We start from the raw sequence: 16,492 nt of genomic DNA, 5'->3' as shown, positions 1-16,492 counted from the left end.
AAAATCAACAATCTGATCGTATAAATCACAAAGATCCAATATAAATATGGGACAACACCAAATATAGGCAAATAAATAGAAAGTAAGATAGCAATCTTGCCAATACCACTGTAATTAATTCTATTATTGAAAGATATAACATTTGGGAAGTATAGAGGTATTGTATAAAATAATTAATAAATTAAATACTTTTATGTTAAACTGAGCAGAACTAGTTGTTGATTATTGTTAGGAGTTTTGTAATAACAGAAATTCACAATATCACAGGCCGGGAATGTCACGAGTACCACCCGCTGTGATCTTTGGAGTGAGCATGTCTCTGCTGCTGCCTATCAACTGGACAATAACACGATTGGCCAACGACCAACGGAGAAGGCTGCAGGCTGTTCACACTACTAGCAAAATAAGCCAACAGCAGAAGAGTGTTTGGCACCACTGCGTCGCCTTTACCTCAAAGTGATAAAATGAGGTTAACCACACTAAATCATGATCACCATATAGCCTCCAAAAACACCGCTGCAGGTGCTCAATCCATATGGAAAAAAGCATGCAGGGAATCAACAATAACCGAAGAAAATAATGGATGGCACTCACCAATGTGGTTTTCACTTGCTTTATTAGATGCGGTGTGGCTCAGGCACGGGAGACATGTGCAAGGTACGGACTACAGCTGTTTTACGCTACTAGGCCTAGTTATCGGAAAACTAACAGTGAACATGTGGCATATACACCTTCGGAATCCAGCACATGGAATATGTGTACATACCCCCGAACGGTCATCACTAACGCCACGATAACCCCAGACTACTCGCTGCCACCACTCATCTGTTTCCAGTCAATTAGACACCGATTTAAAGTAGAGTATGGCTTTGAGGTATAGTTTACAGAACAAAAGGAACAGAACTATTACATTTTATATTTAATCAAAAGGGAGGCAGTGTTTATGAAAATATACAAAAGATTTTACAAGGGGGACAAAACAATACAGCACATACAGTTATAGAAAATAAAAGGGATTAACAAAAGAACTTTGATTGATTGCAGAGACAATTCAATTTAGCCGAAGGAGAGCTCTTTGCTTGAGGGTGTTCAATAAACGGGTTCCCTGCATATATGTATGTATCTCTCTTCATGAACTCAGATCATAATTGAGCTTGACCTCTAATCAGACCCTGAGTCCCACCCACACCCCCCCATTTAATGACCTCAAATAGGCCAGGTTGTGGGTTGATCTCAGCCCATCATGATTTTATGAAATACCAATTTATGCAATAACTCCTCTTGGGACGCCCGCAGAGGTTTGAGACTGATTTTTAATAGGGATTTTATCTTTACTTATAGACTAAATATGGCCTAGCTGTTGGCAGTTATCTGGCCCATATCACTTTGAGGCCTTTTGGCGAGGGTTATAGTTATCAGAAAATATGTATCTTTTTCCCTAGTTAGCCCTGGTCTAACTAGGGAAAAAGATGTACCTGGTGATTCTGCTACATAACAGTGTCAGAAGGTGCATGTTCACACTGGCCACTAAACACACAAAACTGAAGAAAAAAAACAAAGTGAGAAAATACCCTGACATACTGCCATAAATAAATAAATAAATAAATAAATAAATAGCAAAATTCATGAAAATAACATTGGGTACTTAGTTAACACTATTTTGATCAAGAAACATAAAAGCTATCACACAACATCAAGGTGAACCTATCCAGGATGGTCCTAACCTGCAGTATTAAAACTTTACCATATTTTAAATGACGTAAATGTGAACAAGGGCTTAGCAGGACCGAGACCCTCATTATGGACACCCAATCATGTCCGGCTCAAAGAAAAGGGAAATCATTCCCTTATTTGCACAAGGTGCAAAGATCTGAAACAAACAAATCTTTGTTTCTATCTTAAGTTTTGTCTGGTACACAAAAAACAGAGCGCTTACTGTACACATAGTGCCAGAAAATGCTGACATTCCGTATTTATACTGATTGGAATGAGTGAAAATTCACTCTGGGACTTGGGTTATCAATACAAAACAAGTTTACAGTGTTACTTGGTACGTATTTGCCTGAAAATGCACAGATTATCTTGTACATGGGATGTCCTTATTTACAGTATTGTGTAAAAGTTTAAGGCGAATATGGAAAAATGCTGGAAAGTATGCTCTCAAGAAAAGAAATGCTGATAGTTTGTTGTTAGCATTTAACAAAATGCAAAATCAATGAGCAAAAAAGAAATCAAAATCATATCAGTATTTGATATGACTATTCAAATTGCCTTCAAAACAGCATTAAAGCGTCAATTCGTCTAGGTTGCTCCAAACTTCTTGGAAAACTAACCACAGCTCTTCTGTGGATGTTACTTCCGTAAATCCTTCTGCCTTTTCATGTAATCCCAGTTAGGCTTGATAATTTTGAGATTAGGGCTCAGTGGGGCCATATCATCACTTCTAGGTCTCCTTGTTCTTCTTTACACTGAATATAGTCCTTATTAAAATTCACTGTATGCTTGGGTTTGTTGTCCTGTTGCAGAATACATTTGGATCTAATCATATTTACAGTATATGGGGCCTTTGTTATACATAGATTTAGATGATATTGTGACTTTCTAAAAGGGCAAAAGATCACAGGGGCTGACATGTTAGTACAAATTGTACTGGTATAAAATCAGCGCAATGCATTACACCAAGTAAATAAGAAGAGCGACAGAATGTTTGTTTTTATGTTGATTTGAGGGTCTTTCTGAATAAAATGTTAAATATTTTTGTAGATCTTTTTTATGCTATGATATGTAGTGATGAGTGAATATATTCAAGTGAAATTTAATTCTCCTCGAACATTACAAATATTTGCATGCAGATTCTTTTATGTAATTGGCTTCTGCTCGGATTCAGCATAACGGCGGCCTTTTTTCTAAACTGTAATAGACCACCAAAGGGTTGAAAAAGGAAAAAATACTTATAGGGAACATGTGACCAGATTTGTATATAAGTTACGGGCACCCCCTTTCAGGGCTGATAAACAGCATTCTAAAATGCTGTATATCGGCCCCAACCCAACCTGTAAGAGAAGAAAAATAACTTTCATTATACTCACCTGGGGTGTTGCTGTTCTTGATCAGCTCCCATCTTCTTATGATCGCCACCCTCCTGCTTGCTTCGTGTGGATGACGCATCCCTGCATCATCCACACATTGTCCTCGGCATTGCGCTCCTGCACAGGCATACTTCTCTGCCCAGTTGAGGGCAGAGCAAAATACTGCATTGCGCAGGCGCTGTGGCTCTCTGAGCTTTCCCAGCACTTGTGCACTGCAGCACTTTGCTCTGCCCTCAACAGGGCTGGCACGCACTGTGTCCTAAAGTGGAGACTATGGGTAAGGGCAGCTGGTAGCGTTTTCAGGTTATTTCTATTCCCTTAAAGTGACATACACCCTTTTTATACTTCATTTTATATGATGTGTCAGTGATCGACTTGCCACTGGCTGTCTCATTAGTTCTTACTTTATTAGTTCATTTAGTTCCTTCTTTATTACTATATATCATACAATTTGATACAGTGACTGTTCAAGTCTCCATTGAGACTCATATTTTTCTGGAAACATCCAAATTTTTGCACTTGCACTTTATTACTTTTGTTGTGCTTTATATGTTTTTTGAATAATTGTCTATACAATTTTATTTGGGACTTTTTGTTCTCATTTTCTTCTTGTGAGGGCAGAGAAGTATGCATGCACAGGAATTTGACACAAAGCATGCAGGAGGATGGCATTGCATGAAGACTGGAGGCACCAGACCAAGAAGAGTGACACCCCTCAGACCAGACTGTCCGCAGGTGAGTATAATAAAAGTTATTTTTCTACTTGTACAGGTTGGGTTGGGGGCTGATATACAGTACAACATTATAGAATGCTGTATATCAGCCCTGAAAGGTGATGGCTGTATCTTATATCGGTCAAAACTGCTTACAATTTCACTTTATACTTACCTCATCACTTAACTCTCTGACTCCTGTGCTCCTCACCATCACTGGTCCTCACGCATCTCTTATCACCACATAGAGCGCTATAATCCCCCAGTCTCATTAGAGCTGGAAGTCCTTGTCTAGATTGAAGGAGTCTGGGAATTTCAGCCCTCACTTGGTGGTAAGAAAATGCATTGAGGACCAGACCAGAGACAATGAGGAGTGGAGTGGTAAGTGATGAGGTGAGTATAAGAATTTTTTTTAATATGGTGGTCCTGCTCATCTGCGTGCAAGGTGATGATGCACATTGTGATGTCATTATGTTGTGACTTTAAATGCATTTGCTCAGAACCCTCTTTGGTCTCATTATAGTTGAAAATCCCATCCTAGCTTGAGTAATTCTCAAGACTCAGTGCTAACAGTGGAGGTAAGAAGATATGACTATGACCGGATGAGTGACGATGAAGAGCAAAGGGTCAGGGTTAAGGTGAGTATATATTTTTACAATTTTTTTATACACTCCAGAAGAAGTGAGGCAAAACACATATCGGGGTGGAGGGACACAGATCAAATATATTATTATAGATGGGTTCTTATTGGCTTAGGGATGTGATCCTTATACTAAGACTTATGCAAGCTTTTATTTTTGTGGTTGAGGTTTTCTATTTATATGCAATGTCATTGTGTAATTCCCCCATCGTTCATCGCTATATAATTTAGTCTATTACACTCACTGTTGCTAGCCGAGATAATGTCAATGTCCCTTATTTTGAGGTACTCCCTGTTTAGTTCAGCTTGTTATTTCCATGGTTTTATATTTACTTATAATAAACTTTCAAATTTTTCCATTACTTCATAGTGCTCTTTTTATATCTGTTTGTGACTACTCCAGAATCTGAAAGATTATTTTTTTGCACAAATTTTAATTTTGCCTGATCCACTCATCTTTTATGGTACCATTTTAACTGAACAATAATGAATTGTCTTATTTTAATCAAAGTTACACATCGGTCCTTTATCAACTCTTCCAATCTCATTTACCTTCTAACATTACAATTACAACAATGTAATAATAATAATAAAAAAATGAATAATTTACAGCCAAAGTTATTTTATTTCTATTTTTCTATTAGATTTAGCAAATGACCATACAGGTTAATAGGCAATCATACCAAATATTAGTGGTTCTTTCAAACAAGAAAGCAAACCTATTAGTCATGAAAACATCATTATAATGCCATAATTAAAAAAAAAAAAATCTTCGAAAATTTGCAGACCTGTTCATTTGTTCCAAATTAAGAAGTGACGGCTATTTATTTATGTGGCTGTCACTGGCTTCAAAATATCATAAGTAAATGTTCTTTCGCTGAGTAAAATATGTGGAGCTTTTAGTATTTTCAATTACATTTTAAATTAAACTTATATGATTAAATATTTCGACTCCCATTCAATGAGTCAGAGAACTAAGGATTCTTTCATCAATCTCATAAGGTAAATCAATGCAAAATGTACATTTGAAGAATTGCAGTACACAAAGCAAAGAAAAAAAATCTAAGTTATTTAGCTGAAGGCGTACATACAAAGTAGTTTTATGCCGAAGATTTCATAATTAAAAGATGTCCTAACAATACGGTACAACTTTGCTCTGCCTCGTGCTGTTGTTACGGTGTCAGTGTGTTCTTGAAACATGTTTTGAATGCTCTTTAAATACTGTAATCCACGTTAGTTATCAAGATTTAATGAGATGTTAGGATGAAAAGAGAAGTTTATAAAATATAAAGAAATGGCAAATCCTTTATATTCGAGGGTGATACTTTTTTTTAAATAAAATAAAATTTTTAAAGATTAGATTTCTGGGAAAAAACACACAAAAAGAAATACTTATGATAATATATTTTCACTTCATCGGAATATCATAGATGTGCAGATGATAGATGATTTAGATAGCTACATTTTCAATATGCAACAACTCAAAAGTATTATAGTCACAGCCTCTGCAATCAAAAATCGTAGGTCAACTAAAAAAGTAAAAATGCATTCAAAATATATTTAAAAATTGTAAGTAAAAAACATAAAATGATAACAATCTAAATCTGCTAGTCTGAAAAAAAGAAAAACTTAAAATATATAACATTAGTAATGTTACACCCCATAAGTCCAAACTTCTATTCCCTTTCTATGTATGAGACAACTCTTTACAGGGCAGAACACTAATAGTTGAAGAAAAACCAGTTTCGGAATGGAGTGCCAAAGGCCAAACAGTAACCAACTCCAGGGCCCCACTTTTCAGCTAAATACAAATGTGACATTATTCTCAATTACAAATTTATATAACAATTAATTGCGTGAATTGTAAATTGAATAAGATGCTGCCTTTGTCTGTACATAGTGATTCAAGTATACTGTGCCAAATACTGCTTATATAAGAGGATAGTGACCAGACTCTTGCACAAGGGTCCACTGGAGGATTCTCCTGGTCTCCTGTGGGCCAGTCCAAGCCTGAGCATAACTATATACCACTGTCAATCCCTGTGAAAGGCATTTAAACAGTCTGGTTCCTGGTGTGTATGCACATTGGTAACTAGTGCCTCCATCATTGACAACGTGGTCCTCCCCTAGGAGAAATTCTCCATATTCTTCAATGCAATTACAGGTTCAAGTCCCCTAGAGGGAATAAAAAGTATAATAAAAAATAATTAAAAAAAGTTTTTAAAAATTTTTTCCTTTTCTTCCTTAAAAAGGAAATAAAATAAAATATATATATATAATTGGTAGTGGCAAATCCTTAACCCCTTTGAGACGAAGCCTGTTTTCACCTTAATGACCAGGCCAATTTTTACAATTCTGACCACTGTCAATTTATGAGTTAATAACTCTGGAACGCTTCAACGGATCCTGGTGATTCTCAGACTGTATTCTCATGACATATTGTACTTTATGATAGAAGTAAAATGTATTTGATATGACTTGCATTTATTTGTGAAAATAAAGAAATTTGGCAAAAAATGTTACAATTTTGCAATTTTAAAACTTAATTTTTATGCCCTGAAATCAGAGAGTCAAGTTGCACAAAATAGTTAATAAATAACATTTCCCACATGTCTACCTTATATCAGCACAATTTAGGAAACTTTTTTTTGTTAGGAAGCTATAAGGGTTAAAAGTTGACCAGTGATTTCTCATTTTTACAACAAAAATTTGCAAAAACATTTTTTTAGGAACCACCTCACACTTGAAGTAACTTTGAGGGGCCTATATGACAGAAAATACTGACTAATGACACAATTCTAAAAACTGCACCCCTCATGGTACTCAAAATAACATTCAAGAAGTTTGTTAACCTTCAGGTGCTTCACAGGAATTTTTGGAATGTGGAAGGAAAAAATAAACATTAACTTTTCTTTCATAAAAAATTTTCCTTAAGACCTAATTTATTTTACTCTTGCAAGGGTAACAGGAGAAAATGGACTATACCTTTTTGTTGTGTAATTTCTCCAGAGCATGCCGATACCCCATATGTGGGGAAAATCTACTGTTTGGGCACAAGGCAGGGCTCAGAAGGGAAGGAGTGCCATTTGACTTTTTGAATTTAAAATATGCAGGAATAATTAGTGGTTGCCATGCCACCTTTAGAGAGCCCCTGACGTGCCTAAACAGTGGAAACCCCCAAGAAGTGACACCATTTTGGAAATTAGACTCCTTATGGAACCTATCTAGATGTGTATTGAACACCTTGAACCCACAGGTGTTTCACAGGAGTTTATAGTGTAGAATCGTGGAAATAAAAAAATCACTTTGTTCCCAAATAAATATTTATTAGCTCCATATTTTACATTTTCATAAGGGTAACAGGAGAAATTATACCACACAATGCCTTTTCTTTGAGCTGGACATTATATTCATATAGTTCTCCAAGCCTGTGTGTCCATTAGCCAGGTTTCATCACTTTCCAGCCCTTATCTCAGGGCTGACTCCTGGTTTTCATGGACCCCGGGCAAAACAGTTTCAGCGGGCTCCTTTAACACATACCATGATTCCTAATGAAAAGATAAGAAATACAGGTATAATACAGTGCCAAAGATTTCACTTACTTCTTGCGTTGCATGATTGATATCTATCGTATATTCTACAATAGATGAAAAATCGCCAAATCCTTACAGTGCACAGAGCATGGGATTCAAAAGTCTGCAGTCACACAGAGTGGCTGTAGACTTTTTATTTTAGACAGGACAGCATTTAATTCCATAAAGTATTATGGGCATCACATAGTCCTCCATACAGTGTTATATGCACCACATAGTCCTCCATACAGTATTATGGGTATCACCTAGGTTAATACGATTAATCCCCAATCCCCACAGTTTTAAGCGTGCCCTAAAAACTCATTTGTTCAGACTGGCCTACCGCCTCAACGCATTAACCTAACTATCCCTGTGTGGCCTATAAAAAAAAAAAACAAAAAAAAAACATAACCAGGTTCCTCGCATCATGTTCTCATACACTTTATGCAGTTAATAGCACTCTGTGTCTTAACTGCTACATACTTAGGCAGTTAACTGGTTCATGCAGCATTGCATGAACACCCTAGCCTTAAACTATGGCTGGTCCAAATAACTAAAGCAATTGTTACCATCCACCTCTCGTGTCTCCCCTTTTCCTCATAGTTTGTAAGCTTGCGAGCAGGGCCCTCATTCCTCCTGGTATCTGTTTTGAACTGTGATTTCTGTTATGCTGTAATGTCTATTGTCTGTACAAGTCCCCTCTATAATTTGTAAAGCGCTGCGGAATATGTTGGAACTATATAAATAAAAATTATTATTATTATATCACGCTGTCATCCAAAACGTATTATGGGCACCATATAGCCCTCCATCCAGTATTATTGGCACTATTACTCCATACACTATTATGGGCACTATATATTGCTCCACACAGTATAATGTGCCCCACATACTGCACCATACAGTATAATTGGACTCATATAATGCTCCATACAGTATAATGACCCTCATATAATGCTCTATACATTATAACAGGCACCATGTAATGCTCCATACAGTTTAATGGGCTTCACATAATGCTCCATACAGAATAATGGGCCCCATATAATGCTGCATACAGTATAATGAGCCTCATTTAATGCTCCATACAGTATAATAGGTCACATGCAATGCTCTGTACAGTATAATGAGATGAGCTCCATATGTTCCATACAGTATTATGGGCCACATATAATGTTCCATACAGAATAATTGACCCCATACAATGCTCTATACACTATAATGGGCCACATATAATGCTCCATACAATATAATGGGGTCACATGCTATGCTCCATACAGCATAGTGGTCCCCATATAATGTTCCATACAGTATAATGGGCCCAATACATTGCTCCATATAGTATACAATTGCCCTACATAGTGCTTCATACAGTATAACGGGCCCCATATAATGCTCCATATAGTATAATGAGCCCCATATATTACTTCATATAGCATATAATGGTCCATATAATGCTCCATATAGTATAATGGGCCCAATGTAATGCACCACACAGTATAATGTGCCCTGTATAATGCTATATACAGTATATAATGGCACCATACCATGCTCCATACATTGTATTGTGGCTCCATGTAATGCTTCATACAGTATAATGGGTGTTCTTCTCCATTTATAGTTTGAGACAAGATGACTTGATACCCTGTGTCCAAGGTGTCTGTCTGAATCAAGTGCTCACACAGCACTGACTTAAGCCACTGAAAGGCTTTTTGCACTTTGGGAGACTATGACACCATTATGGATTTCAATTCTCTTGTCAGGTCTGTCAATGATTCTGCCTTTGAGGCAAAATTTGGTACAAACTTCGGATAGTAGCAGTTGATCCCTAAAAAAACTTGCACTTAATTCCTAGTTACCGGACTAGGCCAACTCTGTGTGGCCTCAACTTTATTAATTTCAGGTTTGATTAAGCCCCTGCCAATCGCAAACCCCAGGTGCTTGGCCTCTTCTAGTCCTAAGGCACATTTTTCCTAATTTATTGTAAGACCTGCCCCACTGTTCGCATCAAGTTCAGCTTGCACTTTACACAGATGGCTTCCCTAGTCTGCACTGAAGATAACCACACAATCTAGGTAAGCTGCTGTGTTACTATTATGTGGCCTCAAAATTAAATCTATCAATCTCTAAAAAGTTGTGGACGCTCCATATAGACCAAATGGCATGTTCTTGTATTGGTACAAACCCTCCAGGCAGTAAAAAGCTGATTTTCCTTACCTCTTTTTGTTAAAGGAATTTGATGATAACCCTTGGTAAGATCCAGAGTTGCTATGTATCTGGCATTTCCAAGTTTATCAATTAATTCATTCACCCTGGGTATGGGATATGGATCAAATTTAGAGATTTCATTTAATTCCTCAAAATCATTGCAAAACCTATAGATCCTTTTTGGTTTGAAAATCAACATAACCAGGCTAGACCAATCACTCCGGGACTCTTTGATTATTCCCAGCTCCAACATGCTATTGACTTCAGTTAATATTGCTTCTTGAGGTGCCTCTGGTATTACATAGGGTTAAAGGTTTATTTTCTTACCCGGTTTAGTAACTATTTCATGTTTTATCAGATGGGTATTCCCAGGAAGGTCAGAGAACTTCATAATGGTCCTATAGACAAATTGTTATGCTTCCTGTCATTGGGCCTTTGAAAGGTTATCCTCCAATTTCACTGCTGGAACCAGTTGTGGTGACAAACTATGCTTATAAACTTTAGCATCCAATGATGATGATGATGATGAAAACTTTTTCAATTTGGTCCTGTTTCTGCGCTGTGTTCAATAACACTTTTATACTGGATGGCCTCAGCGTACAAGGTTTATTTTGCTATGTCTAGCAGATCTCTTGGCTGCCTCCCATACACTAAATCGAAAGGCGAGAAACCAGTAAAAGCCTGCGCTACTTCTCTCATGGAGAACATTAAATGTAGCAAAAGATAATCTCAATTGCCTCCATCTTTTTCCACTACCTTTTTGAACATGTGCTTCAGGGTTTAATTTAACCTCTTGACTAGTCCATTTGTTTGTGGATGATATACCAAGTTTCATATGTGCGCCATCTTTAGCATTTGGAACAGCTCCTTTGTTTCCTTTGACACACAGGAGGGAGCTGCAAATAGGGACTGGTGCACTGATGCCACATTCCATAAGCTCTGGACCTAATGGGCACTGAGCCATGATATGGCTTGGGTTTTCTAAACATAGAGCCCCTACCAGGTCAGGTATTTTTCCTGGCAACTCCTTCCACCACCACATGGAATGTGGGACGTTTCTGACTGAGAGTGGGTCGACTGCTCCCTGCGGTGTTGAGATGGTGGACATATGCGGCGCGCCCCCACACCGCCGCAGGGCCGAGGGGTACCCGGAGCCGGGCCTCTAGGTCTCAGTCCTGGGGTTGTCACGGTGGCTAGACCCGGTCCGTGGCCCTGTCCGTCAGCGGGGGACGTCCGGTGAAATAAGTGGTGCTAATGGTGGTGTAGCGGTGCAGTTGTGGGGTGCAGGTCGCGGTAAATAACGAGGACACCAGGTTGCAGTCTCTTTACCTCTTTACTGGAGATCTCTGAGTCCTCAGTCCAGAATACGGTTCACCAGGCTGCGCAAGTCCGGCCGGTCCAATGGCACTTCCAGAGTTCTCCTCTCAGGTGGAGATCTGTGCCTTCCTTCTAGCGCTATGTGTTGTAGTCCTTCCCTGCTGTGCTCACGGAAAGTGACCCCACAACGGTTGTGTCTGTTTCTTAAGTTCCCTCACAACTCGATTTGATGTTCCTCTGTAATCCACCCCTTCCCTGTATTCAGGTTGGAATGGCACCCGTTTGTCAGGTAGGCCTGGAGTTCTTCCGGGACCCTAGAGACGCCCCTCTCCCGCAATTGCCCCCCAAGACTTCATAGGTGATATGTGGTAGACAGCCCGCCTGAGACCGACTGTCCTGCCGCTGTTTGGAGTATGGCTTGAAGCTGTATTCTAATCCACTCCCTCGGCGTTCCGGCCACCGGTATTGCGCCTCAGCAGGGTGCTGCCTCTTTCAACAAAACCCCTGCTGGTATTCTCCTTCTGCTTGATCTCGTTTCTCACTCAGCACAATCTGCCTCGCTTCTAGTCCTTTCTTGGGCACCGCCGCTAAGCTGAGCAGGCACGGTCCCGTTACGTTCTCTCAATGCCAAGCCTCTGCCAGGATCCCACCCCTGGCAGAGACCCTACAGTCTCTCCCTTCACAACACCCTCTGCCACAGGGTGTTGCTCTGTTCAATCCCGTCAGCGTTCTCCTCTAACTTCCTGCCTGACCCCCAGTTTACCCACTATGGTGGGGAGTGGCCTAATGAATAGCACCCTTAGCTCCCCCCGGAGGCCCTGCTGTGAAACATATTGGTGTCTGTGATACCTGATTGGAGGAACTCCTTCAGTGCCATCGAACGTACCATGGCTCCCCTTAGTGGCAGAGCCACAGTACTGCAACGACCAGAACTCTGGGGCGCTGCACTCCCCCCTGGTTAAACACAGTACTCCGGGACTGGGAAGAAAAACAACAATACAGATTAGTAAACAGACATACAATTTTGTTGAGTGCAAAACAATAAGTATACTTGAACAGGCTTCCCTTTATGGGAGGTGAGGACACTTTTAACGTTACAAACATAGTCAACATTATAAATTACAGGCTATACATAACTCCTGTTACCCAACCGGGTATTCTACTTAGTGCAAATTCTGGAACAATAAATTAACATTGCCTTTAAGAAACATACACTCTTAGTTTACCAAAGGCCTTCCTATAATCACATTACAGGGTAGGGTAACTTCACATTCTCCTACTTTGAACCTGCAGGACCGCCTGTCCCTATGGCACCAGACCTACTGCCTCTCCTTTCTTTTACAGGACCGCCCCGTTCAGCCAGGGCCTACTGCCTTTCGCTACTATACATAGTATAGACATAACATTCCTTTCGTTTAAAGAACTCTGAGCCAGCTCTACTCGGCTCCTTTAAGGACTCACTCCCTAACCCCTACGGGTTCGCTTTCTGTCCTTAGTAACAAAGTAACTTTCTATGGGGACGCAGGGTTTACCTTCTATCCTCACCTTCATCATTACTTCTTTACTTTCAACTACGCAGATCTCTACTTCTACCCCTGCGGGCTCTCTGCATCTTTTCCTTTCACAAAACATTATTTTCAGATTTCACAATTCAAACAATTTAAACACGTATAACTTTTCATGTAAAACAGTTACATTCTTTTTCTCAAAGCATCATCATGTTACCGTTCTAAAACAGTATCGCTTTCAAGTTCAATTCCACGCATCCCCTTTAAGAGGGGACCAAGCCTTTCTGAGGTAGCTCGTCTTCTCAGCCTACCAGTCCACGCAAAGGCTCCGGAATGGCATCTTCGCAAAGTGTCTTTTAACTAAAACCAGTAGGAGGCACCCTTAAGAAGGTGCAAACTATTTACAAGGAAGTTCGAATCATGCACAGTCCATGATTTCACAGTTTTTATAACATTGTGGAACAAAAAAGCAAAAATGAAAATGAAAGCAAAAATAAAAAGCAATAGGGATCCCGGGTAAACAAAGGGATCCCTTTAAGAGTTAACCCAGGACGGGTTTTAGCAGCAAAACAGCAAGGAAATAAACAGTTAACTATTTACAGTTTCAGGTTTCCGAGGCTTAGTTGGACAACTTCCAGGGCTGCACCTGGCACTTAACCCTTCTCGGCCTGGGAAAAGTGAGGTCCAGGGTTACACCCAGTGCTGGACAAACGCCGTTAATCCGTCTTTCATGTATGGTTAAATCATGCGCAGCGATGGAGATCTGCGCAGCTTGAGTAGGGGCATTTGTTGCAGCGGAGGTAGAGGCTGCTGCAAGATCAGTCACTGGAACGGGGTCAGCAGCTGTGGCACCAGCAGTCACGGGAGTGGTGTCAGTTGTCAGGGCAGGGTCGTCCTTCATACCTGCTTCAGATGCGGTCCCTCCGGTGCCGGTCTGCTCCGTCTCCACTGGGGTCTGGAACGCTGGTTGCGGGACCTTGTGCTGCGGCGTTGTCATCTCTGCTCGCAGCATACCCCTTCCCTGCAGTGCCTTGCTTTCCAGCTTCGGAGCGCTGGGACTTCTTTCCTGCTCCGGACCAGATGAGGCTGCCGACAGATGTCCGGTGAGGCTCCTGATGATGGCCTTCTTCCACCCGGCCTCGGTGCTCAGCTGCGTCCGCCGGGGTCGGTCGCCGAGCTCGTCCACTCCGGCCTGCAGGAATTCAGCGTCAGCGGTGGAGGCCTGGTTGCGGTGCCCCTCCGGGTAGCTGGGGGAGTCCTCGGCTCCGACCCCACGCTCCGGCTCCGGGTGGCTCGCCATGGCGTCCTCCATGTCTCTGACTTCTTCTTCCTGGTCCTTTTCCCGCTCTCTCCTTCGTGGGCGGTTTCGTTTTCTCTGTCTCTGCCCACCATTGAGGATCAGGAGGCGGATCTCGGCTGCTGACGGACACGTCCTCAAGGGGCCGAGATATTTAGACTGGGCGGCCATTGTCTTTCGCGCTCTTCAGCTTGTTCACGCCCACTTCCACGCCCTTCTTCTTCTCCTGCGCTCTCCTTAGCGCTGTAATGGCGGCGGTTTTGGCGGGAACTTCTGGCGGCAAGTGGCAACACACAGTCCTTGTAATAAAGCACAGTCCAAGCACGATAAATCACAGTTCCAAGGCACACAGGACCTGATTCTTCAGGCTTAAGTAGATCCTGTTCGTGACGCCAAGTTGCGGCGCGCCCCCACACCGCCGCAGGGCCGAGGGGTACCCGGAGCCGGGCCTCTAGGTCTCAGTCCTGGGGTTGTCACGGTGGCTAGACCCGGTCCGTGGCCCTGTCCGTCAGCGGGGGACGTCCGGTGAAATAAGTGGTGCTAATGGTGGTGTAGCGGTGCAGTTGTGGGGTGCAGGTCGCGGTAAATAACGAGGACACCAGGTTGCAGTCTCTTTACCTCTTTACTGGAGATCTCTGAGTCCTCAGTCCAGAATACGGTTCACCAGGCTGCGCAAGTCCGGCCGGTCCAATGGCACTTCCAGAGTTCTCCTCTCAGGTGGAGATCTGTGCCTTCCTTCTAGCGCTATGTGTTGTAGTCCTTCCCTGCTGTGCTCACGGAAAGTGACCCCACAACGGTTGTGTCTGTTTCTTAAGTTCCCTCACAACTCGATTTGATGTTCCTCTGTAATCCACCCCTTCCCTGTATTCAGGTTGGAATGGCACCCGTTTGTCAGGTAGGCCTGGAGTTCTTCCGGGACCCTAGAGACGCCCCTCTCCCGCAATTGCCCCCCAAGACTTCATAGGTGATATGTGGTAGACAGCCCGCCTGAGACCGACTGTCCTGCCGCTGTTTGGAGTATGGCTTGAAGCTGTATTCTAATCCACTCCCTCGGCGTTCCGGCCACCGGTATTGCGCCTCAGCAGGGTGCTGCCTCTTTCAACAAAACCCCTGCTGGTATTCTCCTTCTGCTTGATCTCGTTTCTCACTCAGCACAATCTGCCTCGCTTCTAGTCCTTTCTTGGGCACCGCCGCTAAGCTGAGCAGGCACGGTCCCGTTACGTTCTCTCAATGCCAAGCCTCTGCCAGGATCCCACCCCTGGCAGAGACCCTACAGTCTCTCCCTTCACAACACCCTCTGCCACAGGGTGTTGCTCTGTTCAATCCCGTCAGCGTTCTCCTCTAACTTCCTGCCTGACCCCCAGTTTACCCACTATGGTGGGGAGTGGCCTAATGAATAGCACCCTTAGCTCCCCCCGGAGGCCCTGCTGTGAAACATATTGGTGTCTGTGATACCTGATTGGAGGAACTCCTTCAGTGCCATCGAACGTACCATGGCTCCCCTTAGTGGCAGAGCCACAGTACTGCAACGACCAGAACTCTGGGGCGCTGCACATATCTTGTAGATGTTTCTCCTAAGTGGACCTGAACATCTACGAGCTTGCCCATCACTATTGACAATAATAATAATAATAATTTTATTTATATAGTGCCAACATATTCCACAGTGCTTTACAACTTATAGAGGGGATTTGTACAGACAATAGACATTAACCCCTTCACCCCCAAGGGTGGTTTGCACGTTAATGACCGGGCCAATTTTTACAATTCTGACCACTGTCCCTTTATGAGGCTATAACTCTGGAACGCTTTGATGGATCTTGGCGATTCTGACATTGTTTTCTCATGACATATTGTACTTCATGTTAGTGGTAAAATTTATTCGATATAACTTGCGTTTATTTGTGAAAAAAATGGAAATTTGGCGAAAATTTTGAAAATTTTGCAATTTTCCAACTTTGAATTTTTATGCCCTTAAATCACAGACATATGTCACACAAAATACTTAATAAGTAACATTTCCCACATGTCTACTTTACATCAGTACAATTTTGGAACCAAAATTTTTTTTTGTGACGGAGTTATAAGGGTTAAAGTTGACCAGCAATTTCTCATTTTTACAACACCATTTTTTTTTAGGGACCACAT

The sequence above is a fragment of the Ranitomeya variabilis genome, chromosome 6 (genome assembly GCF_051348905.1).
Source record: "Ranitomeya variabilis isolate aRanVar5 chromosome 6, aRanVar5.hap1, whole genome shotgun sequence".
Lineage (NCBI taxonomy): Eukaryota > Metazoa > Chordata > Amphibia > Anura > Dendrobatidae > Ranitomeya > Ranitomeya variabilis.
This window is presented reverse-complemented; position numbering follows the sequence as displayed.